The sequence below is a fragment of the Pleurodeles waltl genome, chromosome 4_1 (assembly GCF_031143425.1).
Source record: "Pleurodeles waltl isolate 20211129_DDA chromosome 4_1, aPleWal1.hap1.20221129, whole genome shotgun sequence".
Classification (NCBI taxonomy): domain Eukaryota; kingdom Metazoa; phylum Chordata; class Amphibia; order Caudata; family Salamandridae; genus Pleurodeles; species Pleurodeles waltl.
The window spans coordinates 319,195,359-319,222,345 of record NC_090442.1 but is presented as its reverse complement, the minus strand read 5'-3'; positions in this window follow the sequence as shown (position 1 = coordinate 319,222,345).

Here is a 26,987-nt window from a genome sequence, read left to right as displayed (position 1 = left end):
GGTAACAGAACCTGGTCCGAGCCACACAAGTCACCCCATCTTGGATTCCCCTAGGTCTCTAGTTTTCAGAAATGCACAGGTTTGGTAGGTTTCCTTAGGTGGCGGCTGAGCTACAGGCCAAAATCTACAGGTAGGCACTTTGCAAAAAACACCTCTGTTTTCCTTCACCAATTTGGCTGTGTCCACGTTGCGCTTTGGGGCATTTCCTGTCGCGGGCGCTAGGTCTACCCACACAAGTGAGGTATCATTTTTATCGGGAGACGTGGGGGAACGCTGGGTGGAAGGAAATTCGTGGCTCCTCTCAGATTCCAGAACTTTCTGCCACAGAAATGTGAGGAACATGTGTTTTTTTAGCCAAATTTTGAGGTTTGCAAAGGATTCTGGGTAACAGAACCTGGTCCGGGCCACACAAGTCACCCCATCTTGGATTCCCCTAGGTCTCTAGTTTTCAGAAATGCACAGGTTTGGTAGGTTTCCCTAGGTGGCGGCTGAGCTACAGGCCAAAATCTACAGGTAGGCACTTTGCAAAAAACACCTCTGTTTTCCTTCACCAATTTGGCTGTGTCCACGTTGCGCTTTGGGGCATTTCCTGTTGCGGGCGCTAGGCCTACCCACACAAGTGAGGTATCATTTTTATCAGGAGACGTGGGGGAACGCTGGGTGGAAGGAAATTCGTGGCTCCTCTCAGATTCCAGAACTTTCTGCCACAGAAATGTGAGAAACATGTGTATTTTTAGCCAAATTTTGAGGTTTGCAAAGGATTCTGGGTAACAGAACCTGGTCCGAGCCACACAAGTCACCCCATCTTGGATTCCCCTAGGTCTCTAGTTTTCAGAAATGCAAAGGTTTGGTAGGTTTCCCTAGGTGGCGGCTGAGCTACAGGCCAAAATCTACAGGTAGGCACTTTGCAAAAAACACCTCTGTTTTCCTTCACCAATTTGGCTGTGTCCACGTTGCGCTTTGGGGCATTTCCTGTCACGGGCGCTAGGCCCACCCACACAAGTGAGGTATCATTTTTATCGGGAGACATGGGGGAACGCTGGGTGGAAGGAAATTTGTGGCTCCTCTCAGATTCCAGAACTTTCTGCCACAGAAATATGAGGAACATGTGTTTTTTTAGCCAAATTTTGAGGTTTGCAAAGGATTCTGGGTAACAGAACCTGGTCCGGGCCACACAAGTCACCCCATCTTGGATTCCCCTAGGTCTCTAGTTTTCAGAAATGCACAGGTTTGGTAGGTTTCGCTAGGTGGCGGCTGAGCTACAGGCCAAAATCTACAGGTAGGCACTTTGCAAAAAACACCTCTGTTTTCCTTCACCAATTTGGCTGTGTCCACGTTGCGCTTTGGGGCATTTCCTGTCGCGGGCGCTAGGCCTACCCACACAAGTGAGGTATCATTTTTATCGGGAGACGTGGGGGAACGCTGGGTGGAAGGAAATTCGTGGCTCCTCTCAGATTCCAGAACTTTCTGCCACAGAAATGTGAGGAACATGTGTATTTTTAGCCAAATTTTGAGGTTTGCAAAGGATTCTGGGTAACAGAACCTGGTCCGGGCCACACAAGTCACCCCATCTTGGATTCCCCTAGGTCTCTAGTTTTCAGAAATGCACAGGTTTGGTAGGTTTCCCTAGGTGGCGGCTGAGCTACAGGCCAAAATCTACAGGTAGGCACTTTGCAAAAAACACCTCTGTTTTCCTTCACCAATTTGGCTGTGTCCACGTTGCGCTTTGGGGCATTTCCTGTCGCGGGCGCTAGGCCTACCCACACAAGTGAGGTATCATTTTTATCGGGAGACGTGGGGGAACGCTGGGTGGAAGGAAATTCGTGGCTCCTCTCAGATTCCAGAACTTTCTGCCACAGAAATGTGAGGAACATGTGTATTTTTAGCCAAATTTTGAGGTTTGCAAAGGATTCTGGGTAACAGAACCTGGTCCGAGCCACACAAGTCACCCCATCTTGGATTCCCCTAGGTCTCTAGTTTTCAGAAATGTACAGGTATGGTAGGTTTCCCTAGGTGGCGGCTGAGCTACAGGCCAAAATCTACAGGTAGGCACTTTGCCAAAAACACCTCTCTTTCTTCACCAATTTGGCTGTGTCCACGTTGCACTTTGGGGCGTTTCCTGTCGCGGGCGCTAGGCCTACCCACACAAGTGAGGTATCATTTTTATCGGGAGACGTGGGGGAACGCTGCGTGGAAGGAAATTCGTGGCTCCTCTCAGATTCCAGAACTTTCTGCCACAGAAATGTGAGGAACATGTGTTTTTTTAGCCAAATTTTGAGGTTTGCAAAGGATTCTGGGTAACAGAACCTGGTCCGAGCCACACAAGTCACCCCATCTTGGATTCCCCTAGGTCTCTAGTTTTCAGAAATGCACAGGTTTGGTAGGTTTCCCTAGGTGGCGGCTGAGCTACAGGCCAAAATCTACAGGTAGGCACTTTGCAAAAAACACCTCTGTTTTCCTTCACCAATTTGGCTGTGTCCACGTTGCGCTTTGGGGCATTTCCTGTCGCGGGCGCTAGGCCTACCCACACAAGTGAGGTATCATTTTTATCGGGAGACGTGGGGGAACGCTGGGTGGAAGGAAATTCGTGGCTCCTCTCAGATTCCAGAACTTTCTGCCACAGAAATGTGAGGAACATGTGTTTTTTTAGCCAAATTTTGAGGTTTGCAAAGGATTCTGGGTAACAGAACCTGGTCCGGGCCACACAAGTCACCCCATCTTGGATTCCCCTAGGTCTCTAGTTTTCAGAAATGCACAGGTTTGGTAGGTTTCCCTAGGTGGCGGCTGAGCTACAGGCCAAAATCTACAGGTAGGCACTTTGCAAAAAACACCTCTGTTTTCCTTCACCAATTTGGCTGTGTCCACGTTGCGCTTTGGGGCATTTCCAGTCACGGGCGCTAGGCCCACCCACACAAGTGAGGTATCATTTTTATCGGGAGACATGGGGGAACGCTGGGTGGAAGGAAATTCGTGGCTCCTCTCAGATTCCAGAACTTTCTGCCACAGAAATATGAGGAACATGTGTTTTTTTAGCCAAATTTTGAGGTTTGCAAAGGATTCTGGGTAACAGAACCTGGTCCGGGCCACACAAGTCACCCCATCTTGGATTCCCCTAGGTCTCTAGTTTTCAGAAATGCACAGGTTTGGTAGGTTTCCCTAGGTGGCGGCTGAGCTACAGGCCAAAATCTACAGGTAGGCACTTTGCAAAAAACACCTCTGTTTTCCTTCACCAATTTGGCTGTGTCCACGTTGCGCTTTGGGGCATTTCCTGTCGCGGGCGCTAGGCCTACCCACACAAGTGAGGTATCATTTTTATCGGGAGACGTGGGGGAACGCTGGGTGGAAGGAAATTCGTGGCTCCTCTCAGAATCCAGAACTTTCTGCCACAGAAATGTGAGGAACATGTGTATTTTTAGCCAAATTTTGAGGTTTGCAAAGGATTCTGGGTAACAGAACCTGGTCCGGGCCACACAAGTCACCCCATCTTGGATTCCCCTAGGTCTCTAGTTTTCAGAAATGCACAGGTTTGGTAGGTTTCCCTAGGTGGCGGCTGAGCTACAGGCCAAAATCTACAGGTAGGCACTTTGCAAAAAACACCTCTGTTTTCCTTCACCAATTTGGCTGTGTCCACGTTGCGCTTTGGGGCATTTCCTGTCGCGGGCGCTAGGCCTACCCACACAAGTGAGGTATCATTTTTATCAGGAGACGTGGGGGAACGCTGGGTGGAAGGAAATTCGTGGCTCCTTCAGATTCCAGAACTTTCTGCCACAGAAATGTGAGAAACATGTGTATTTTTAGCCAAATTTTGAGGTTTGCAAAGGATTCTGGGTAACAGAACCTGGTCCGAGCCACACAAGTCACCCCATCTTGGATTCCCCTAGGTCTCTAGTTTTCAGAAATGCACAGGTTTGGTAGGTTTCCCTAGGTGGCGGCTGAGCTACAGGCCAAAATCTACAGGTAGGCACTTTGCAAAAAACACCTCTGTTTTCCTTCACCAATTTGGCTCTGTCCACGTTGCGCTTTGGGGCATTTCCTGTCACGGGTGCTAGGCCCACCCACACAAGTGAGGTATCATTTTTATCGGGAGACATGGGGGAACGCTGGGTGGAAGGAAATTCGTGGCTCCTCTCAGATTCCAGAACTTTCTGCCACAGAAATATGAGGAACATGTGTTTTTTTAGCCAAATTTTGAGGTTTGCAAAGGATTCTGGGTAACAGAACCTGGTCCGGGCCACACAAGTCACCCCATCTTGGATTCCCCTAGGTCTCTAGTTTTCAGAAATGCACAGGTTTGGTAGGTTTCCCTAGGTGGCGGCTGAGCTACAGGCCAAAATCTACAGGTAGGCACTTTGTAAAAAACACCTCTGTTTTCCTTCACCAATTTGGCTGTGTCCACGTTGCGCTTTGGGGCATTTCCTGTCACAGGCGCTAGGCCCACCCACACAAGTGAGGTATCATTTTTATCGGGAGACATGGGGGAACGCTGGGTGGAAGGAAATTCGTGGCTCCTCTCAGATTCCAGAACTTTCTGCCACAGAAATATGAGGAACATGTGTATTTTTAGCCAAATTTTGAGGTTTGCAAAGGATTCTGGGTAACAGAACCTGGTCCGGGCCACACAAGTCACACCATATTGGATTCCCCTAGGTCTCTAGTTTTCAGAAATGCACAGGTTTGGTAGGTTTCCCTAGGTGGCGGCTGAGCTACAGGCCAAAATCTACAGGTAGGCACTTTGCAAAAAACACCTCTGTTTTCCTTCACCAATTTGGCTGTGTCCACGTTGCGCTTTGGGGCATTTCCTGTCGCGGGCGCTAGGCCTACCCACACAAGTGAGGTATCATTTTTATCGGGAGACGTGGGGGAACGCTGGGTGGAAGGAAATTCGTGGCTCCTCTCAGATTCCAGAACTTTCTGCCACAGAAATGTGAGGAACATGTGTATTTTTAGCCAAATTTTGAGGTTTGCAAAGGATTCTGGGTAACAGAACCTGGTCCGAGCCACACAAGTCACCCCATCTTGGATTCCCCTAGGTCTCTAGTTTTCAGAAATGTACAGGTATGGTAGGTTTCCCTAGGTGGCGGCTGAGCTACAGGCCAAAATCTACAGGTAGGCACTTTGCAAAAAACACCTCTGTTTTCTTCACCAATTTGGCTGTGTCCACGTTGCACTTTGGGGCGTTTCCTGTCGCGGGCGCTAGGCCTACCCACACAAGTGAGGTATCATTTTTATCGGGAGACGTGGGGGAACGCTGGGTGGAAGGAAATTCGTGGCTCCTCTCAGATTCCAGAACTTTCTGCCACAGAAATGTGAGGAACATGTGTTTTTTTAGCCAAATTTTGAGGTTTGCAAAGGATTCTGGGTAACAGAACCTGGTCCGAGCCACACAAGTCACCCCATCTTGGATTCCCCTAGGTCTCTAGTTTTCAGAAATGCACAGGTTTGGTAGGTTTCCTTAGGTGGCGGCTGAGCTACAGGCCAAAATCTACAGGTAGGCACTTTGCAAAAAACACCTCTGTTTTCCTTCACCAATTTGGCTGTGTCCACGTTGCGCTTTGGGGCATTTCCTGTCACGGGCGCTAGGCCCACCCACACAAGTGAGGTATCATTTTTATCGGGAGACATGGGGGAACGCTGGGTGGAAGGAAATTCGTGGCTCCTCTCAGATTCCAGAACTTTCTGCCACAGAAATATGAGGAACATGTGTTTTTTTAGCCAAATTTTGAGGTTTGCAAAGGATTCTGGGTAACAGAACCTGGTCCGGGCCACACAAGTCACCCCATCTTGGATTCCCCTAGGTCTCTAGTTTTCAGAAATGCACAGGTTTGGTAGGTTTCCCTAGGTGGCGGCTGAGCTACAGGCCAAAATCTACAGGTAGGCACTTTGCAAAAAACACCTCTGTTTTCCTTCACCAATTTGGCTGTGTCCACGTTGCGCTTTGGGGCATTTCCTGTCGCGGGCGCTAGGCCTACCCACACAAGTGAGGTATCATTTTTATCGGGAGACGTGGGGGAACGCTGGGTGGAAGGAAATTCGTGGCTCCTCTCAGATTCCAGAACTTTCTGCCACAGAAATGTGAGGAACATGTGTATTTTTAGACAAATTTTGAGGTTTGCAAAGGATTCTGGGTAACAGAACCTGGTCCGGGCCACACAAGTCACCCCATCTTGGATTCCCCTAGGTCTCTAGTTTTCAGAAATGCACAGGTTTGGTAGGTTTCCCTAGGTGGCGGCTGAGCTACAGGCCAAAATCTACAGGTAGGCACTTTGCAAAAAACACCTCTGTTTTCCTTCACCAATTTGGCTGTGTCCACGTTGCGCTTTGGGGCATTTCCTGTCGCGGGCGCTAGGCCTACCCACACAAGTGAGGTATCATTTTTATCAGGAGACGTGGGGGAACGCTGGGTGGAAGGAAATTCGTGGCTCCTCTCAGATTCCAGAACTTTCTGCCACAGAAATGTGAGAAACATGTGTATTTTTAGCCAAATTTTGAGGTTTGCAAAGGATTCTGGGTAACAGAACCTGGTCCGAGCCACACAAGTCACCCCATCTTGGATTTCCCTAGGTCTCTAGTTTTCAGAAATGCACAGGTTTTGTAGGTTTCCCTAGGTGGCGGCTGAGCTACAGGCCAAAATCTACAGGTAGGCACTTTGCAAAAAACACCTCTGTTTTCCTTCACCAATTTGGCTGTGTCCACGTTGCGCTTTGGGGCATTTCCTGTCACAGGCGCTAGGCCCACCCACACAAGTGAGGTATCATTTTTATCGGGAGACATGGGGGAACGCTGGGTGGAAGGAAATTCGTGGCTCCTCTCAGATTCCAGAACTTTCTGCCACAGAAATATGAGGAACATGTGTTTTTTTAGCCAAATTTTGAGGTTTGCAAAGGATTCTGGGTAACAGAACCTGGTCCGGGCCACACAAGTCACCCCATCTTGGATTCCCCTAGGTCTCTAGTTTTCAGAAATGCACAGGTTTGGTAGGTTTCCCTAGGTGGCGGCTGAGCTACAGGCCAAAATCTACAGGTAGGCACTTTGCAAAAAACACCTCTGTTTTCCTTCACCAATTTGGCTGTGTCCACGTTGCGCTTTGGGGCATTTCCTGTCGCGGGCGCTAGGCCTACCCACACAAGTGAGGTATCATTTTTATCGGGAGACGTGGGGGAACGCTGGGTGGAAGGAAATTCGTGGCTCCTCTCAGATTCCAGAACTTTCTGCCACAGAAATGTGAGGAACATGTGTATTTTTAGCCAAATTGTGAGGTTTGCAAAGGATTCTGGGTAACAGAACCTGGTCCGAGCCACACAAGTCACCCCATCTTGGATTCCCCTAGGTCTCTAGTTTTCAGAAATGTACAGGTATGGTAGGTTTCCCTAGGTGGCGGCTGAGCTACAGGCCAAAATCTACAGGTAGGCACTTTGCAAAAAACACCTCTGTTTTCTTCACCAATTTGGCTGTGTCCACGTTGCACTTTGGGGCGTTTCCTGTCGCGGGCGCTAGGCCTACCCACACAAGTGAGGTATCATTTTTATCGGGAGACGTGGGGGAACGCTGGGTGGAAGGAAATTCGTGGCTCCTCTCAGATTCCAGAACTTTCTGCCACAGAAATGTGAGGAACATGTGTTTTTTTAGCCAAATTTTGAGGTTTGCAAAGGATTCTGGGTAACAGAACCTGGTCCGAGCCACACAAGTCACCCCATCTTGGATTCCCCTAGGTCTCTAGTTTTCAGAAATGCACAGGTTTGGTAGGTTTCCTTAGGTGGCGGCTGAGCTACAGGCCAAAATCTACAGGTAGGCACTTTGCAAAAAACACCTCTGTTTTCCTTCACCAATTTGGCTGTGTCCACGTTGCGCTTTGGGGCATTTCCTGTCGCGGGCGCTAGGTCTACCCACACAAGTGAGGTATCATTTTTATCGGGAGACGTGGGGGAACGCTGGGTGGAAGGAAATTCGTGGCTCCTCTCAGATTCCAGAACTTTCTGCCACAGAAATGTGAGGAACATGTGTTTTTTTAGCCAAATTTTGAGGTTTGCAAAGGATTCTGGGTAACAGAACCTGGTCCGGGCCACACAAGTCACCCCATCTTGGATTCCCCTAGGTCTCTAGTTTTCAGAAATGCACAGGTTTGGTAGGTTTCCCTAGGTGGCGGCTGAGCTACAGGCCAAAATCTACAGGTAGGCACTTTGCAAAAAACACCTCTGTTTTCCTTCACCAATTTGGCTGTGTCCACGTTGCGCTTTGGGGCATTTCCTGTTGCGGGCGCTAGGCCTACCCACACAAGTGAGGTATCATTTTTATCAGGAGACGTGGGGGAACGCTGGGTGGAAGGAAATTCGTGGCTCCTCTCAGATTCCAGAACTTTCTGCCACAGAAATGTGAGAAACATGTGTATTTTTAGCCAAATTTTGAGGTTTGCAAAGGATTCTGGGTAACAGAACCTGGTCCGAGCCACACAAGTCACCCCATCTTGGATTCCCCTAGGTCTCTAGTTTTCAGAAATGCAAAGGTTTGGTAGGTTTCCCTAGGTGGCGGCTGAGCTACAGGCCAAAATCTACAGGTAGGCACTTTGCAAAAAACACCTCTGTTTTCCTTCACCAATTTGGCTGTGTCCACGTTGCGCTTTGGGGCATTTCCTGTCACGGGCGCTAGGCCCACCCACACAAGTGAGGTATCATTTTTATCGGGAGACATGGGGGAACGCTGGGTGGAAGGAAATTTGTGGCTCCTCTCAGATTCCAGAACTTTCTGCCACAGAAATATGAGGAACATGTGTTTTTTTAGCCAAATTTTGAGGTTTGCAAAGGATTCTGGGTAACAGAACCTGGTCCGGGCCACACAAGTCACCCCATCTTGGATTCCCCTAGGTCTCTAGTTTTCAGAAATGCACAGGTTTGGTAGGTTTCGCTAGGTGGCGGCTGAGCTACAGGCCAAAATCTACAGGTAGGCACTTTGCAAAAAACACCTCTGTTTTCCTTCACCAATTTGGCTGTGTCCACGTTGCGCTTTGGGGCATTTCCTGTCGCGGGCGCTAGGCCTACCCACACAAGTGAGGTATCATTTTTATCGGGAGACGTGGGGGAACGCTGGGTGGAAGGAAATTCGTGGCTCCTCTCAGATTCCAGAACTTTCTGCCACAGAAATGTGAGGAACATGTGTATTTTTAGCCAAATTTTGAGGTTTGCAAAGGATTCTGGGTAACAGAACCTGGTCCGGGCCACACAAGTCACCCCATCTTGGATTCCCCTAGGTCTCTAGTTTTCAGAAATGCACAGGTTTGGTAGGTTTCCCTAGGTGGCGGCTGAGCTACAGGCCAAAATCTACAGGTAGGCACTTTGCAAAAAACACCTCTGTTTTCCTTCACCAATTTGGCTGTGTCCACGTTGCGCTTTGGGGCATTTCCTGTCGCGGGCGCTAGGCCTACCCACACAAGTGAGGTATCATTTTTATCGGGAGACGTGGGGGAACGCTGGGTGGAAGGAAATTCGTGGCTCCTCTCAGATTCCAGAACTTTCTGCCACAGAAATGTGAGGAACATGTGTATTTTTAGCCAAATTTTGAGGTTTGCAAAGGATTCTGGGTAACAGAACCTGGTCCGAGCCACACAAGTCACCCCATCTTGGATTCCCCTAGGTCTCTAGTTTTCAGAAATGTACAGGTATGGTAGGTTTCCCTAGGTGGCGGCTGAGCTACAGGCCAAAATCTACAGGTAGGCACTTTGCCAAAAACACCTCTCTTTCTTCACCAATTTGGCTGTGTCCACGTTGCACTTTGGGGCGTTTCCTGTCGCGGGCGCTAGGCCTACCCACACAAGTGAGGTATCATTTTTATCGGGAGACGTGGGGGAACGCTGCGTGGAAGGAAATTCGTGGCTCCTCTCAGATTCCAGAACTTTCTGCCACAGAAATGTGAGGAACATGTGTTTTTTTAGCCAAATTTTGAGGTTTGCAAAGGATTCTGGGTAACAGAACCTGGTCCGAGCCACACAAGTCACCCCATCTTGGATTCCCCTAGGTCTCTAGTTTTCAGAAATGCACAGGTTTGGTAGGTTTCCCTAGGTGGCGGCTGAGCTACAGGCCAAAATCTACAGGTAGGCACTTTGCAAAAAACACCTCTGTTTTCCTTCACCAATTTGGCTGTGTCCACGTTGCGCTTTGGGGCATTTCCTGTCGCGGGCGCTAGGCCTACCCACACAAGTGAGGTATCATTTTTATCGGGAGACGTGGGGGAACGCTGGGTGGAAGGAAATTCGTGGCTCCTCTCAGATTCCAGAACTTTCTGCCACAGAAATGTGAGGAACATGTGTTTTTTTAGCCAAATTTTGAGGTTTGCAAAGGATTCTGGGTAACAGAACCTGGTCCGGGCCACACAAGTCACCCCATCTTGGATTCCCCTAGGTCTCTAGTTTTCAGAAATGCACAGGTTTGGTAGGTTTCCCTAGGTGGCGGCTGAGCTACAGGCCAAAATCTACAGGTAGGCACTTTGCAAAAAACACCTCTGTTTTCCTTCACCAATTTGGCTGTGTCCACGTTGCGCTTTGGGGCATTTCCTGTCACGGGCGCTAGGCCCACCCACACAAGTGAGGTATCATTTTTATCGGGAGACATGGGGGAACGCTGGGTGGAAGGAAATTCGTGGCTCCTCTCAGATTCCAGAACTTTCTGCCACAGAAATATGAGGAACATGTGTTTTTTTAGCCAAATTTTGAGGTTTGCAAAGGATTCTGGGTAACAGAACCTGGTCCGGGCCACACAAGTCACCCCATCTTGGATTCCCCTAGGTCTCTAGTTTTCAGAAATGCACAGGTTTGGTAGGTTTCCCTAGGTGGCGGCTGAGCTACAGGCCAAAATCTACAGGTAGGCACTTTGCAAAAAACACCTCTGTTTTCCTTCACCAATTTGGCTGTGTCCACGTTGCGCTTTGGGGCATTTCCTGTCGCGGGCGCTAGGCCTACCCACACAAGTGAGGTATCATTTTTATCGGGAGACGTGGGGGAACGCTGGGTGGAAGGAAATTCGTGGCTCCTCTCAGAATCCAGAACTTTCTGCCACAGAAATGTGAGGAACATGTGTATTTTTAGCCAAATTTTGAGGTTTGCAAAGGATTCTGGGTAACAGAACCTGGTCCGGGCCACACAAGTCACCCCATCTTGGATTCCCCTAGGTCTCTAGTTTTCAGAAATGCACAGGTTTGGTAGGTTTCCCTAGGTGGCGGCTGAGCTACAGGCCAAAATCTACAGGTAGGCACTTTGCAAAAAACACCTCTGTTTTCCTTCACCAATTTGGCTGTGTCCACGTTGCGCTTTGGGGCATTTCCTGTCGCGGGCGCTAGGCCTACCCACACAAGTGAGGTATCATTTTTATCAGGAGACGTGGGGGAACGCTGGGTGGAAGGAAATTCGTGGCTCCTTCAGATTCCAGAACTTTCTGCCACAGAAATGTGAGAAACATGTGTATTTTTAGCCAAATTTTGAGGTTTGCAAAGGATTCTGGGTAACAGAACCTGGTCCGAGCCACACAAGTCACCCCATCTTGGATTCCCCTAGGTCTCTAGTTTTCAGAAATGCACAGGTTTGGTAGGTTTCCCTAGGTGGCGGCTGAGCTACAGGCCAAAATCTACAGGTAGGCACTTTGCAAAAAACACCTCTGTTTTCCTTCACCAATTTGGCTCTGTCCACGTTGCGCTTTGGGGCATTTCCTGTCACGGGTGCTAGGCCCACCCACACAAGTGAGGTATCATTTTTATCGGGAGACATGGGGGAACGCTGGGTGGAAGGAAATTCGTGGCTCCTCTCAGATTCCAGAACTTTCTGCCACAGAAATATGAGGAACATGTGTTTTTTTAGCCAAATTTTGAGGTTTGCAAAGGATTCTGGGTAACAGAACCTGGTCCGGGCCACACAAGTCACCCCATCTTGGATTCCCCTAGGTCTCTAGTTTTCAGAAATGCACAGGTTTGGTAGGTTTCCCTAGGTGGCGGCTGAGCTACAGGCCAAAATCTACAGGTAGGCACTTTGCAAAAAACACCTCTGTTTTCCTTCACCAATTTGGCTGTGTCCACGTTGCGCTTTGGGGCATTTCCTGTCGCGGGCGCTAGGCCTACCCACACAAGTGAGGTATCATTTTTATCGGGAGACGTGGGGGAACGCTGGGTGGAAGGAAATTCGTGGCTCCTTTCAGATTCCAGAACTTTCTGCCACAGAAATGTGAGGAACATGTGTATTTTTAGCCAAATTTTGAGGTTTGCAAAGGATTCTGGGTAACAGAACCTGGTCCGAGCCACACAAGTCACCCCATCTTTGATTCCCCTAGGTCTCTAGTTTTCAGAAATGTACAGGTTTGGTAGGTTTCCCTAGGTGGCGGCTGAGCTACAGGCCAAAATCTACAGGTAGGCACTTTGCAAAAAACACCTCTGTTTTCCTTCACCAATTTGGCTGTGTCCACGTTGCGCTTTGGGGCCTTTCCTGTCGCGGGCGCTAGGCCTACCCACACAAGTGAGGTATCATTTTTATAGGGAGACGTGGGGGAACGCTGGGTGGAAGGAAATTCGTGGCTTCTCTCAGATTCCAGAACTTTCTGCCACAGAAATGTGAGGAACATGTGTTTTTTTTAGCCAAATTTTGAGGTTTGCAAAGGATTCTGGGTAACAGAACCTGGTCCGGGCCACACAAGTCACCCCATCTTGGATTCCCCTAGGTCTCTAGTTTTCAGAAATGCACAGGTTTGGTAGGTTTCCCTAGGTGGCGGCTGAGCTACAGGCCAAAATCTACAGGTAGACACTTTGCAAAAAACACCTCTGTTTTCCTTCACCAATTTGGCTGTGTCCACGTTGCGCTTTGGGGCATTTCCTGTCGCGGGCGCTAGGCCTACCCACACAAGTGAGGTATCATTTTTATCGGGAGACGTGGGGGAACGCTGGGTGGAAGGAAATTCGTGGCTCCTCTCAGATTCCAGAACTTTCTGCCACAGAAATGTGAGAAACATGTGTTTTTTTAGCCAAATTTTGAGGTTTGCAAAGGATTCTGGGTAACAGAACCTGGTCCGAGCCACACAAGTCACCCCATCTTGGATTCCCCTAGGTCTCTAGTTTTCAGAAATGCACAGGTTTGGTAGGTTTCCCTAGGTGGCGGCTGAGCTACAGGCCAAAATCTACAGGTAGGCACTTTGCAAAAAACACCTCTGTTTTCCTTCACCAATTTGGCTGTGTCCACGTTGCGCTTTGGGGCCTTTCTTGTCGCGGGCGCTAGGCCTACCCACACAAGTGAGGTATCATTTTTATCGGGAGACGTGCGGGAACGCTGGGTGGAAGGAAATTTGTGGCTCCTCTCAGATTCCAGAACTTTCTGCCACAGAAATGTGAGGAAGATGTGTTTTTTTAGCCAAATTTTGAGGTTTGCAAAGGATTCTGGGTAACAGAACCTGGTCCGAGCCACACAAGTCACCCCATCTTGGATTCCCCTAGGTCTCTAGTTTTCAGAAATGCACAGGTTTGGTAGGTTTCCCTATGTGGCGGCTGAGCTACAGGCCAAAATCTACAGGTAGGCACTTTGCAAAAAACACCTCTGTTTTCCTTCACCAATTTGGCTGTGTCCACGTTGCGCTTTGGGGCCTTTCCTGTCGCGGGCGCTAGGCCTACCCACACATGTGAGGTATCATTTTTATCGGGAGACATGGGGGAACGCTGGGTGGAAGGAAATTCCTGGCTCCTCTCAGATTCCAGAACTTTCTGCCACAGAAATGTGAGGAACATGTGTTTTTTTAGCCACATTTTGAGGTTTGCAGAGGATTCTGGGTAACAGAACCTGGTCCGAGCCACACAAGTCACCCCATCTTGGATTCCCCTAGGTCTCTAGTTTTCAGAAATGCACAGGTTTGGTAGGTTTCCCTAGGTGGCGGCTGAGCTACAGGCCAAAATCTACAGGTAGGCACTTTGCAAAAAACACCTCTGTTTTCTGTGATGTGTCCACGTTGTGTTTTGGGGCATATCCTGTCGCGGGCGCTAGGCCTACCCACACAAGTGAGGTATCATTTTTATCGGGAGACTTGGGGGAACATAGAATAGCAAAACAAGTGTTATTGCCCCTTGTCTTTCTCTACATTTTTTCCTTCCAAATGTAAGACAGTGTGTAAAAAAGACGTCTATTTGAGAAATGCCCTGTAATTCACATGCTAGTATGGGCACCCCGGAATTCAGAGATGTGCAAATAACCACTGCTTCTCAACACCTTATCTTGTGCCCATTTTGGAAATACAAAGGTTTTCTTGATAGCTATTTCTTACTCTTTATATTTCAGCAAATGAATTGCTGTATACCCGGCATAGATTGAAAACCCACTGCAGGGTGCAGGTCATTTATTGGCTCTGGGTACCTAGAGTTCTTGATGAACCTATAAGCCCTATATATCCCCGCAACCAGAGGAGTCCAGCAGACGTAACGGTATATTGCTTTCGAAAATCTGACATTGCTGGAAAAAGTTACAGAGTAAAACGTAGAGAAAAATTGATGTTTTTTTCACCTCAATTTCAATATTTTTCATTTTCAGTTGTTATTTTCTGTAGGAAACCCTTGTAGGATCTACACAAATGACCCCTTGCTGAATTCAGATTTTTGTCTACTTTTCAAAAATGTTGCAGTTTCTGGGATCCAGCGTTGGTTTCATGCCCATTTCTGTCACTGACTGGAAGGAGGCTGAAAGCACAAAAAATCGTAAAAATGGGGTATGTCCCCGTAAAATGCCAAAATTGTGTTGAAAAATTGGGTTTTCTGATTCAAGTCTTCCTGTTCCTGAAAGCTGGGAAGCTGGTGATTTTATCACCGCAAACCCTTTGTTGATGCCCTTTTCAGGGAGAAAACCACAAACCTTCTTCTGCAGCCCATTTTTCCAATTTTTTTGAAAACAACGAAATTTTCACTGTTTGTTGGCTAATTTCTTGGCCTCCTTCTGGGGAACCCACAAAGTCTGGGTACCTCTAGAATCCCTAGGATGTTGGAAAAAAAGGACGCAAATTTGGCGTGGGTAGCTTATGTGAACAAAAAGTTATGAGGGCCTAAGCGCGAACTGCTCCAAATAGCCAAAAAAAGGCTCGGCACAGGAGGGGGAAAAGGCCTGGCAGCGAAGGGGTTAATGCTCTATTTGTTTAGTCTGTGCTGTTTTACCTGATAAATAAGCTTCAGCCTGAATTCATTGCAATAATATATCTAAAAAAACAACTTTCAACCCCCAAACATTGTCATGAATTTTGAATATGTAACGATCAACACACTAATCTAAACCTGCACTAAACACTGAAAACAAAATATCATTTTGATTAGGCCACATGGTGTTACTTACAAAAATCCATAATAATTGTGGAATGTTCCACTAAAAGCATATTTCCTTTTGAATTAAAAAAATGAACAGTTCTAGTTCTTGTTCATGCACGAGGCTGGGAAGCAAGTTTCGGTGCACTGCGAGCAAGCTGATCTGGAGCCATGGCGGGGGAGAGAAAGGGGCTAGCAGATTTCTTGGTCCTACACTGTGTGCACCATTGTCTGTCATGCTAGGAAGACCACACACAGGTTTTTCATATACCAAGTCTTGTTTCTCAAGGGATTTGTTTGCTGGGCAAGTTGAGCCCCAAAATAACTCCAGATCAGACCTCTGACAGTCAACAAGCATCAATTGAAGATCGCCAGGCCAAAAGGCAGAGAATGAAGCTTGATGCAAATCAAGACAGTTCCCCAAAGGTGTAATACATTTCAGGAAAAACTAGCCAAGACCTATAAGCCCCCATAAGGGATGTGTTGGGATTTGAGCAGAAAACATAGGATGAGGAAGGGTTTTATGCCCAGTACAGTGGGTCTGTGGTGAATGATCTTCCTTTCCATGATGTCATCAATAAATTATTTTCAAATACTGGAAAGATATTGAGATGCAGGATGTCCCAGAGTTCTTTAACAAAAGCTACGTATGCCACACAGGTTCTGTTAAGGATTTTCAAAGGTTTTATATTTGTTTTCTGGAATAGGGTGATCCTACAGCTATCTTGGCACAGATGAAGGTATTATCACAGTTCTTGCCCAGCAGTGGGATGGTACAGATCTCTGTAGACGAAACAATGGACACTAGAGACTACCTAGAACACTCTGCTTCAAAAAACACATTTTACTGGCTCCAGACTCTACAGGTACAGCAGGATAATGAACCTCCCTTTCAAGACCTTTTTTGAAGATGGAAAGTTGTGTTTGGCAGCAAGTCCTAACCACAAGGACAAATCAATCAAAAGCAAGGCTGCAATTCTTGTTACCTCAATGGGCGCTGCATATAACAGATCAATGGGCTACACTGTTATAAAGGGTTGAAGTAAAAAGAGAAGCACTGTTATCAGGGATCGAAAAGTTATTCAAAAAGAAGGCAGCATTCCAGTATCTAATCAAAAGTGAAAAGGAGGGTTCAATTTGATCTTCTTCCTTTTGCTGAAGATAGAAGCATGTTTCTGTCTGGTATTGGATTTGAAATCCATGAACAAATTCATCAGATTGAAACCTGTTCTAATGGTTTCTGTAGAGACAATAATTTTGTTGATCAGGAAAGGCAACTACTTACCACCTTTGGATTCGGAAGATGCTTATTTGCATGTTCGATCCGTCTAGAGTAACAGCAGTACCTCAGATTTTCAGTGGACGGAAGATACTATAGGTTTCCAGCTCTACCATTCAGTCTCTCAACATCATCAAGAACTTTCACCAAGCTATTGACCATAGTGGTTCCAGTTCTGCAGCTTACAGGGGTGACCATTTTTCCATACTTTGATAAATAGTTATTCTGTGCTGCTTATCTTCCTAAGGCACAAGACACCATGGCAAAGACAGCCAGTCTTTTTCATCAGATGAGCTTCCAATTATACATCCTGAAATCACAGCTGAAGAGAAACAGTTCATAGGGGAGATTTTCAACACGAAGAAGAGATGTGTCTTCCTTTCCCACCATAGGGTTGAGGCTTTCTATCAAAATCTCTGTTAGAAATTGGGTCTCTAGTTGGATGAGGTATGCACCCTGATCAAGTAGGGGCCACAATCCTAGTCAGGGTAAGTCACAACACAACCTAAATTATCTTGTGCTCAACTTCGGGTAGCTAGGCACAGAGCAGACAGGCTTAATTTAGAAGGCAAGGTGTAGAGTGTTTGTGCAATAACTCATACAGTAGCACAGTGAAAACACCAGAAAATGTCTCCACACCAGTTTAGAAAACTAGATAATATTTATCTGAATGAATAAAACAAGTCTAAAAATGACAAAGGTCCAATATACAGAGGTCAGGATATCCCTTTTTAGAGGTTTATGTAGGTCTTAATCAATGGATGTATCTCTTTAGCACAAAGAGGTCTTAATCCAGAAGAACCAATGGATGTATCTCTTTAGCACAAAGTACCTGGACTGCATCAAAAACAATGACGATGCATGCCACAGAGGAAGTGAGATGCCAGAAAGCAAATCAATGCGTAGATTCCTTACTGACAAGGGAGGTGATGCGCGGCCTCAGTTCCTCACTCCGGTGCAGAGTTGATGAAGAAATCACGCCCAAGGATGATGCATGGAAAATCCAGACATGCTGTGATGATGGAACCATTGTAAACAGGCACTGCATCAGTTCTGCAGGTTTTGCGTCAATATTTCAGGTACGACAGGTGTTGCGTAAATTTTTTGGGAATGTTGAAGCATGTACTTGATGGCCCTGAGTCTTCTTAACAGAAGGCAACCTGACAAGCCTTTGGAGATCACTTGTGGTGGGAAGGCAAAGTCCTTCCAGCACAGTCAGGGAGCAGCAGGCAACAGGGCAACAAGCAGAAGAGCAGTTCTTCCAGAAAATCAGTCCAGTTGAGTCATTTGGGTAGCACTGCAGTCTTTCTGACAGAGTCTAGTTGTAGGTCCTGAAGTATCTGATTTTAGGGGGACCCCAGACCCAGTATATATACCCAAATGTGCCTTTGAAGTGGAGGCTTTGAAATGCACCAGTTCCCCTTTCAACCCACCCCTGTCTGCCAGGAGATCCTTGGGGGGTTATCAGTCCTTTGTGTGGTGTCAAGCCACTACCCTTTGAAGTGTAAGTGACGGCCCCTCTACCCTTCCTGCCTAGGAAGACCCATCAGTATTCAGATTAATGCAGATGCAGCTGAGTGTCCTGTGTTTATGGCTGTCTGGGTGGAATGCACAAGGGCAGCTGTCAAACAGCACAGACCAGATGTGGATTGGAGGCAGGCTGTAAGGTACAGAGAGCAGTAAGTGCAAAGAAATGCCTAATTTCTAAAAGTAATGTGAAACCTAACTTCACCAGTAAGCAGGATTTCACACTACCATTCCAACCATACCAAACATGACAATGCCACTTCTTTCAGATCAGAAATTACCACTTAAAAGTAAATAAGGGAATTTCCGATGCTGCCCTATGAGAGGAGCAGGCTTCACAATAGTGAAGAATGACTTTGAGGGTTTTTCAATACCAGGACATTTAAAACTTACAAGTACATGTCATAACTTTTACTTACATAGCATCCTGCCCTATGGGCCACTAGGGCCGACCTTACGGGTGATTTATGTGTAGTAAAAGGGGGATTTAAGGCATGGCAAGTAGTTTTAAATGTCAAGTTGAAGTGGCAGTGAAACTGCAAACATAGGTCTTGAAATGGCAGGCCTAAGGCGCCTTCTTATATAGGTGGCACAATGAGAGCTGCAGGCCCACTAGTAGCATTTAATTTACAGGCCCTGGGCACATACAGTGCACTTTACTAGGGACTTATATGTAAATTATATATGGCAATTGAGTAGGAGGCAATGTTACCAGGCTTAGGGGAGAGAGCACAAGCTCTTTAGCACTGGTCAGCAGTGATAAAGTGTGCACAGTCCTAAACCCATCAAAAACAAGATCAGAAAAAATGGAGGGAGACGGGCCAAAAGTTGGGGGAAGGCCACACTCAGACTGTCAGGTCTAACACTAGTAAAGTGCACAATATGTGCCCAGGGCCTGTACATCAAATGCTACTAGTGTGCCTTCAGCACTAATTGTACCACCCACTACAGTAGCCTTTCAAACATGCTTCAGTCCTGCCACTGTCTGTCTGTGCAGTTTTAAGTTGTCATTTCGACCTGGCAAGTGTACCCTCTTGCCAGGCCCAAACCTTCCTTTGTATTGCATGTACATCACTCCTAAGGTAGGCCCTAGTTAGCCCCAAAGGCAGGGTGCAGTGTATTCAAAAAGTTGGACATGTACCTTTAGAGTTAACATGTCCAGGTAGTTAAAAACTCTTAAATTCATTTTACACTATTGCCAGGCCTATATCTCCCATAGATTACAATGGAGTTACATTGAAGCATTCTCTAATTGTAATTCTCAATTAGGAAAAGATATAGAGTTTGATGTTCCTGGGATCACAATTTAAAATCACAACTTATGGTGAAGTCGAATTTTAAACTGTAAATCTGAAAACGGCACTTTTTGAAAGTTTGCATTTCTTATTTTAACCATTCTGTGCCTCTGAATACACATCTAGGTTGGGTGACTTTCGGACTCTGTGCATTCATTCTAGACAGCCACACACGATGGGAGATTAGGTGTGACTTGATGGGCCTTAATGGGCAATTAACTGGCTTGATGGTGGGTGAAGCTTAGCACTGCCTCACACTTGAATGGGCTTCTCCTGTCTACACACAATATGGCTTAAGAACCCTGCACTGTCACTCCAGACAGCTTGGAGCTGGGGCAGGGGAGGCAGGGCATCTGCACACTTCAAAAGCATGCCTCCTGGAAGCTTCTCCCACCTTCCAGAACCACGGCTCCAAAGTATAAATACTGGACCTCAAACCCTACCAAATCAGAATTCTACTGAAACCAAAGACACTCTGCCAGGAAGAAGGACTGCTGTGCTGCCTGGAGGGACTACCATTATGCAACTGCATTGCTGTGGTGGCCTACTGATTGCTGTGTGCTGTTCTGTAGAACAGACTGCCACTTTGCTACTTGCTTTGCTTTGTTAGCCTGCTGCTTCTGCACCTGTTCTCTACATCCTTCACTCAGGATTCTTTAAGGGCTAGTTGGCTTACCTCCTTTGCCTACAATCTCTGTGACATCAAAGACTACCTGCAACTCTACTGGTGCTGCAGGTCTCTGCCAACTGTGAGCCCTACCCTTGCCAGAGTTGCCCCTCTGCAGTCCTGGGCCTCAGAAGTGGTTTCTGCAGCTGCCTACTGCAAAAACCAGTGCATCGCCTCAAGTGCGTGTATTTCACCACATCACTCCCTTGATGCCAACGCAGAGGCTGTTTGACGATGATAGATTCACAGCCTGCATGACGCTCTCTACGGCTTGACGACGATGCATCACATTTACTTCAGTGGAGCTCAATGACGGCCCAGTGTCCTGACTGTGTAGAAATACCGAGGCATTGTGCACACGTCAACGCTTTGCTCCATCAAATGTATTGTTTCAGCGGACCCTGCATGGGCTCTGTAGCTGGCCTACCCTCCAATGCGGTCAGCCTGGATTTTGGATTTGCACCTGTCCCTTGAATCCTCAAGTAGCCTTTTGAACAATGGTGACTTTTAAGCACTATTTTCACATTCAATCTTTAAAAGTTCATATCTTGATTTCCAACTATTGGATTTTTGTTGTTCTGGTCTTGTTTTACTCAGATAGATATTCTCTATATTTGTAAACTGTACTTTGTGTAGAGTCCTTTTTGTGGTGTTTTCATTGTGTTACTGTAATTTAAGTGTTGCACTAATACTTTACTTACTTAAGTTAAGCCTGACTGCTCTGTTTCATGCTACTAGATGTTGAGCACAGGTTAATCCAGGTTTTGTATCTGACTTACCCTGACTAGGATTGTACTCCTTGCTTAAACAGGGTGCGGATCTCTGCCAGCTAGAGTCCCAATTTCTTACAAGAAGGTAATGCAACCCAGCACTGTGCAGCCCCTGATCAGTGGCCCCTGATCAGTGGCCAACACAAAGCTTGCATCACCTCACTCTGGAGCCCTGATCAGATCACTGGATCTGATGCAGAATTTTGCAAGATGATGCAGAACCATGCATCGAAGCACCAAACAGCCCACCTAATCAACAGCTTCACTGGATCTGATGCAGCATAACACACAGCCTTGCATTGCAGCAGAGCACAGCCCCTGGTCAGTGGTTCATTGGGCTCAGCCCAGCTCGTAGCAGAGTTTTTCATTGCAGTTCTGTGCAGCTCCTGCATCAAGGACACAAATGTACAACTCCCAGTGGGCGGTCCCTGGTCCCATACCAGAATGGCACTCTATGGCACTCTATGGAAGTCTGCATCAAATTTTGACTTTGTCTTGGTGTAGCACGTCCAAATGCCTGCAGTTGACGTTTTACACCTTCAAGCACTAGTTTCACCTTAAATTTCAACAACTCACAGCACCAGTTATATTGACTGGATTATTGTAATTTCAATGTAATTTTATTAATTACAATATCCTTTATTGTCCTTAATTGTTTTGAGAGTCTCCTAGTTTTGTGTTTTTACATTATTGTTGTTTGAGAGCTTCATACATACTTTACTGTCTCTAAGTTAAGCCTGACTGTGTGAAGCTACCACAGGGTTGTTTAGTGACTTTTGTGGTTCACCCTGACAGTGATTATGATTATTATTTGAAATGGGTTCTCATTCGCTTCAACCAATAATTCAACCTACCTTACCTTGGTGTTTAACTGTTTCACTCCTAATGCATGAAAGAGCCTCCTTCTCTTAAATTGTGCAGGAAGCTGAAGACCTAGGCAGGGCTTGGCACACACACCTGCTCACAGCCAGGATACCTTCCCAGGTGATGGTGTGCTTCACAAACACAGAAAGCATAGCATAACATAACACAACATAACATAACATAACATAATTAAACATAATAGAACATAACCAAAAAACCCTTGTTAGGATCTGGCATAAAAATACTTTATTTATTTTTAAATTATCCTCATTTTTAATTGGGCTTTTTTCATTTTTCAAGTCTAATTCCTGCATAGGTAGAGCTCAGGTCTCACCTGGAGATGTAGGGATTACCTTAGTGGTGTGCCTGGCCACATGGTCCATGAAAGCCCATCATTGGAGTGAAACATTTCTGACAAGTGACCCAGGTACCTTCCAAGAAGAGGAAAGGCAGGGTGCATTGAAAACCTGCTCCAGAGGGTTCTACCGTCCGGGGGAGGTTGATTCGAGGGTGACACCCCAGAGAATCTTGCTGCTTTGGAGAACCTACCTGATTTGGCTGAGTGGCTGACTGAAGGGGGCTGTCCAAGGCAGAGTTCTGCAAAGTGCAGAGGGATTGCCCCACTCTGCAGGGCCTATGGCAGCAGGCTGAGGCCTAGAGAAATGGAGATACCTTTGATGAGCACCTTATCTATTGGGAGAATGGTCTCTAGAGTTGGTTTATGATATCTCCCTGCAAAAAATCTGGAGCAGGCCAAAATATTTGACCAACTGGTCATCGACTTTTGTTTGCTCAAGATGAGGATGCAAATCTTGCATGACGTGTCACGAACAAAACACTTAGCCCTGTGGTGGGAATGCCTTTTGAGAGGGTAGGCATTGACATTGTTGGTTCTCTGGATCCCCAGACTGCTATAGGCAGCAGGTTTATCCTGATCTTTGTGGACCATGCCACATGGTACCCCTGAGGTCTGTGACTGTGCCCGCAGTAGACAGGGCATCAATGTGGCTATTTACCTCTGTGTGTTTCTCCAAGGAAGTTGTGTCTTACAGGAGCACCTAGTTCATGTCTGCCTACATGACCTCCGTGTGGGGATGATTGTCGGGTAGCCTACTAGTTCTCCAGATCATACCACCAGGCCAATGGGCTTGTAGAAACATTCAACAAGACCCTGAAAGGCAAGATTATGGGCCTAGCAGAAACCATGAGGTGTAAGTGGGATGTCCTTTTGCCTTGTCTTCTTTTTTCATCTGACAAATGCCTAAGAAGGGAGTGGGGTTTTGTCCCTTTGAACTTTTTTTTTTTTTTTTTACTCTCGGTCTTATAAAGGAGGGGAGGGAGCCATGTCCGAAGAACCATCTAAGATGTGGTGAGCTACATGTTGGCCCTCCTGTCTCAGATGAAGAACTTCTGGAAAGAAGCTACTGCGAACCTACAGACTAGCCAGCAAGACATGAAATATTGGTATGACCGGAAATCCACTATGGTGCTTTATCAGCCTGGTCCAGAGGGTGTGGATGATGTAGCCTATGGAACCCAGGCCTTAAAAGACTGGTGGACTGGACCCTATGAGGTGAAGAAATAGAAAAGGGAGATCACCTACCTGTTGGACCCCAAGATATCAAGGAATCCCCTAAGGGCCCTGCATGTGTCCTGCATCAAGCCCCATTTTGAGAGGGCAGAAGTCCTCACTCTAAAGCATCTTCTATCTCAGTACCTCTCTTTCTGTATCAGCCGCTTCCTACCTCTATGCATTTAAATCTCTGGCATCCTCACCTTTTTATCTTTAACCCATGTCTCTCTCAACCTCACATGTGTCTCTACCTTACGTCTATTTCTTCCTCACTTCTCCCTCTACTTCACGTCTCTCGTTATACCTTCGTTTTTACCTATATCTCCTTCTCCTAATCTTACTCTCCCATTTTTCTTATTTAACAAAGTTAGAAGTCACTGTCTAGTCAGAGAGTATAACTTTAGAGGAACCAAGGATCAAGGAAGGGGAAGAGAATAAGGGACATTATTATCATTTTTCACCCAATGGAATGGTGAAAATCCTGAGAACAGCACTCTTGATTTTCACTGTTGCCATGAGAATAACAGTTGCGAAGGTACATTTATTGTGTTTATAAATATCTAGAAATTAAAGCTACAAATTGTAATGGGAGGAAACGGCTGCTTAGACACTGAAATCCACATAAAATATTATTGTCACAAGGCAAAAAAATCTAGATCCAAGTGGAAGACAAAACTTTCTCAATGCACCGTGATCTTTTGGTTGTTTTTGTGGTCACCAATTTGAGAACTTTTAACACATAGTTTAGGGCTGATTTTGAGTTTTGTGAAGGGGCTACTTGTCTCCACCAAACTGAGGGTCCGCCCACCTAATTTACAGTCAGTCTGTTGTCAGCGATGAAGACTACATTGATTCTGTCATACTCCTCCCACAGCATGATGGAGTAAGAGATATTAAAGGTTTGGCCATTTGACAACTCACCCTATTTAGAATGGGAAGCTGCATGGTCAGTTTTTACTGCCCTTACTGTCATGAAAAACGTGGCAGTAAGGAACAGTAAAAATATTAAAATGACCCCCACATCATTAGAGAAAACTCCCTGCTATGGGGGGCATACCCTTTCCTAATGAACTATTCAGGCCTTTACCCTTTCCTAATGAACTATTCAGGACTACTATAGCGAGTATACATTTTTCTACACAGTAACCATCAGGTATACACCCATGAAAATATAAATGTGTATAGATTTAGAGTTGACAACACAATATACAACCCCTCCTGAGAGGGCCTAACCAAAATTCACAAAGTGCTAATGTTCTACCCACATTTGTGTAGAATCAATAGCAGACCATTGCCTATTATAGTAATTTATGAAAACCAATGCAAACCAATATCAGACTACGGACTTTAACACAGTCTAATCACAATTCATTACCAATTGGCTTTGATATATGTTTTTAACAATTATTAAATTATGCCTACTTTCAGTCCCATACATGTTTTCTTTCGCCTATCTTCTTTACCAAGACAGATAAAATACTTTAATCATAAGCTTTCTTATAAGGCAGCCATCTGGCAAACAGCAGAATTACAAATACATTTAAAGTTGGCAAAAAAGGATCTAACAAAGATAACCAGAGGGCAAATCTTCTACCTAGAGTTCATTGAAGGGCATAACACTAAATCACTTGCTTACTAAATTATTCTGTGAGATTACATGTACAAAATACCAGTCTACAGCCTCCAACAATGTTTAATGACTATGCACCCTTAAACACTTTAATAAATACATTTCACAGTAAGTACGTCAGACCTTCTACCATTGGTGCAACTGTCCATAATACATAAATCAGACACATAACATCTGACATAACTTTTCCAAATGAACCAATCATGTGTACAGTCTTCATCAGTGGCTTGTTGCCATAACCGACTGGGGTGCCCTGTATTGTATATAAGGTACTAATCATTAGGCACTGTCATAAAATTACAAACATATACAAAATTACAGGTGGAAAAACAATATACAACTCCACTGAAGAGGGCCTCACAAGGATTATCTTATTGCAACTTTTCAAAGCCAAGTAATAGCTAACATTAAAACCCTTGTCTATTACAGTAATCTGTGAGATTCTATGTAACAAAATAATTGTTTACAGCCCTTAACACAGTTTAATTAAAATCCACCTTTAAAGGCTTACGGGTTTTAACTAACAATAAATTGGTCAGACATAACTCTTCATAAACATATCAGACCGTTGGCATTGGAGACACAATTTTTCAAAGAACTAATCATTCTTATAGCCTTTATTGTTGGCTTGTCATAATGATCTCAGGTGAATTTCGAATACATTTTCTCACAAGGAAACCCTAAGGCATACAGTCAGAAAATTATAAATATACACAAAATGACAGTTTGCAAAACAAGATTCACCCCCCCCCCCCAAGGTTATTAAGGAATATCAAAGTGAATATCATCTTCCCACAGGGTGCAGCAATCTGTGAAGATCCACGTAGAAGAATATCTGTCTACCAAACTTTTGTGAACCACAACCCAATTTTTAGAACAACAAACCTTTGCAACCCACCTAGCTTTAACAAACATGATTTCAAACTCCTGTGAGTTTACAAACAAACATACCTTTTAACCTTTATTGTGCTCCTTTCCAACGGCAGTTATTTGCAAATGTCACAACTTTGACCACGCCCTTCAATATGTCTTTATCTGACTGTGGTCAACATATTGATCTGCCCATTAAAATGGCAGATAGTAAAATACATTGGATCTAGAACATTTTTTAGAGTGGGGTGCTGACCTGTGGCATCTGTTCATTAAAATCACAAGGCTGCTGAAAATTGTTGGTGTAAATCTCAGTGATTTTAGCAAATTTGAAAACCCTCTTCTGGAGCAAAGTATGGGGTAAGGCCTCATGTCCACTTTTGTGTTAAAATGAGGAGTGCATTTTGTCTTCTCTATATATTTATATTGTGGTTTATTTTCATGGGAACAGAACCCAGCTGCATTGGAGTGCTTTACATGAGCACCAAATTACATTACATAAAGTAAGATATATATTATTTTAAACACACTGAGACTGAGAGCTTGATTTAGTGTTTGGCAGATGGGGTTACTCCATCACAAATGTGATGGATGTCTTTTCCACCTTATTACAATTCCATTATGCCATATTGACATTGTAATACAGCAGACGGGATATCCGTCACATTTGTGATGGAGTGAGTAATCTATCTGCCAAAGTCTAAATCTGGCCCTGAGTGATTTGTCCAGTGCAATGCTGGGACTCAAACTTTTTTCCCCAGATCCAATATTGACAGCTCTGGCCACAAATGCATTTCTTAATGTATGTGTGAAAGTCATACAAAAGTGGGATGATTCTGTATAATTATGTGCAGTGAGTACATTCTCTGTTGAAATGCCTTTGCGTAGTAAAAGAAAACAGGACCAAAACATACTGGATGGTTCATATGGAGTATTGCTGGGAAATACTTGCAACTGTACTTAAGGACATAATTGAGCACCTTTGTACCAGTGGTGCTGGAACAATTTTCAGTCGGGGCACTGACAACAATGTTATATCACTGAAGTCACAGGGATGGTGAAAAATCCTAGCTTCACAAAGAGTAGCAAACTTAATCAGCAGGAGAATGGTAAGCATGACTGATGTAGCTGATGGTGCATTTTGGAGCACACTGTCCCAAATATATATACTAAAGTATCGTGCACGAGTGGACTGTCATTGACATAGAGCACATTTTCCAT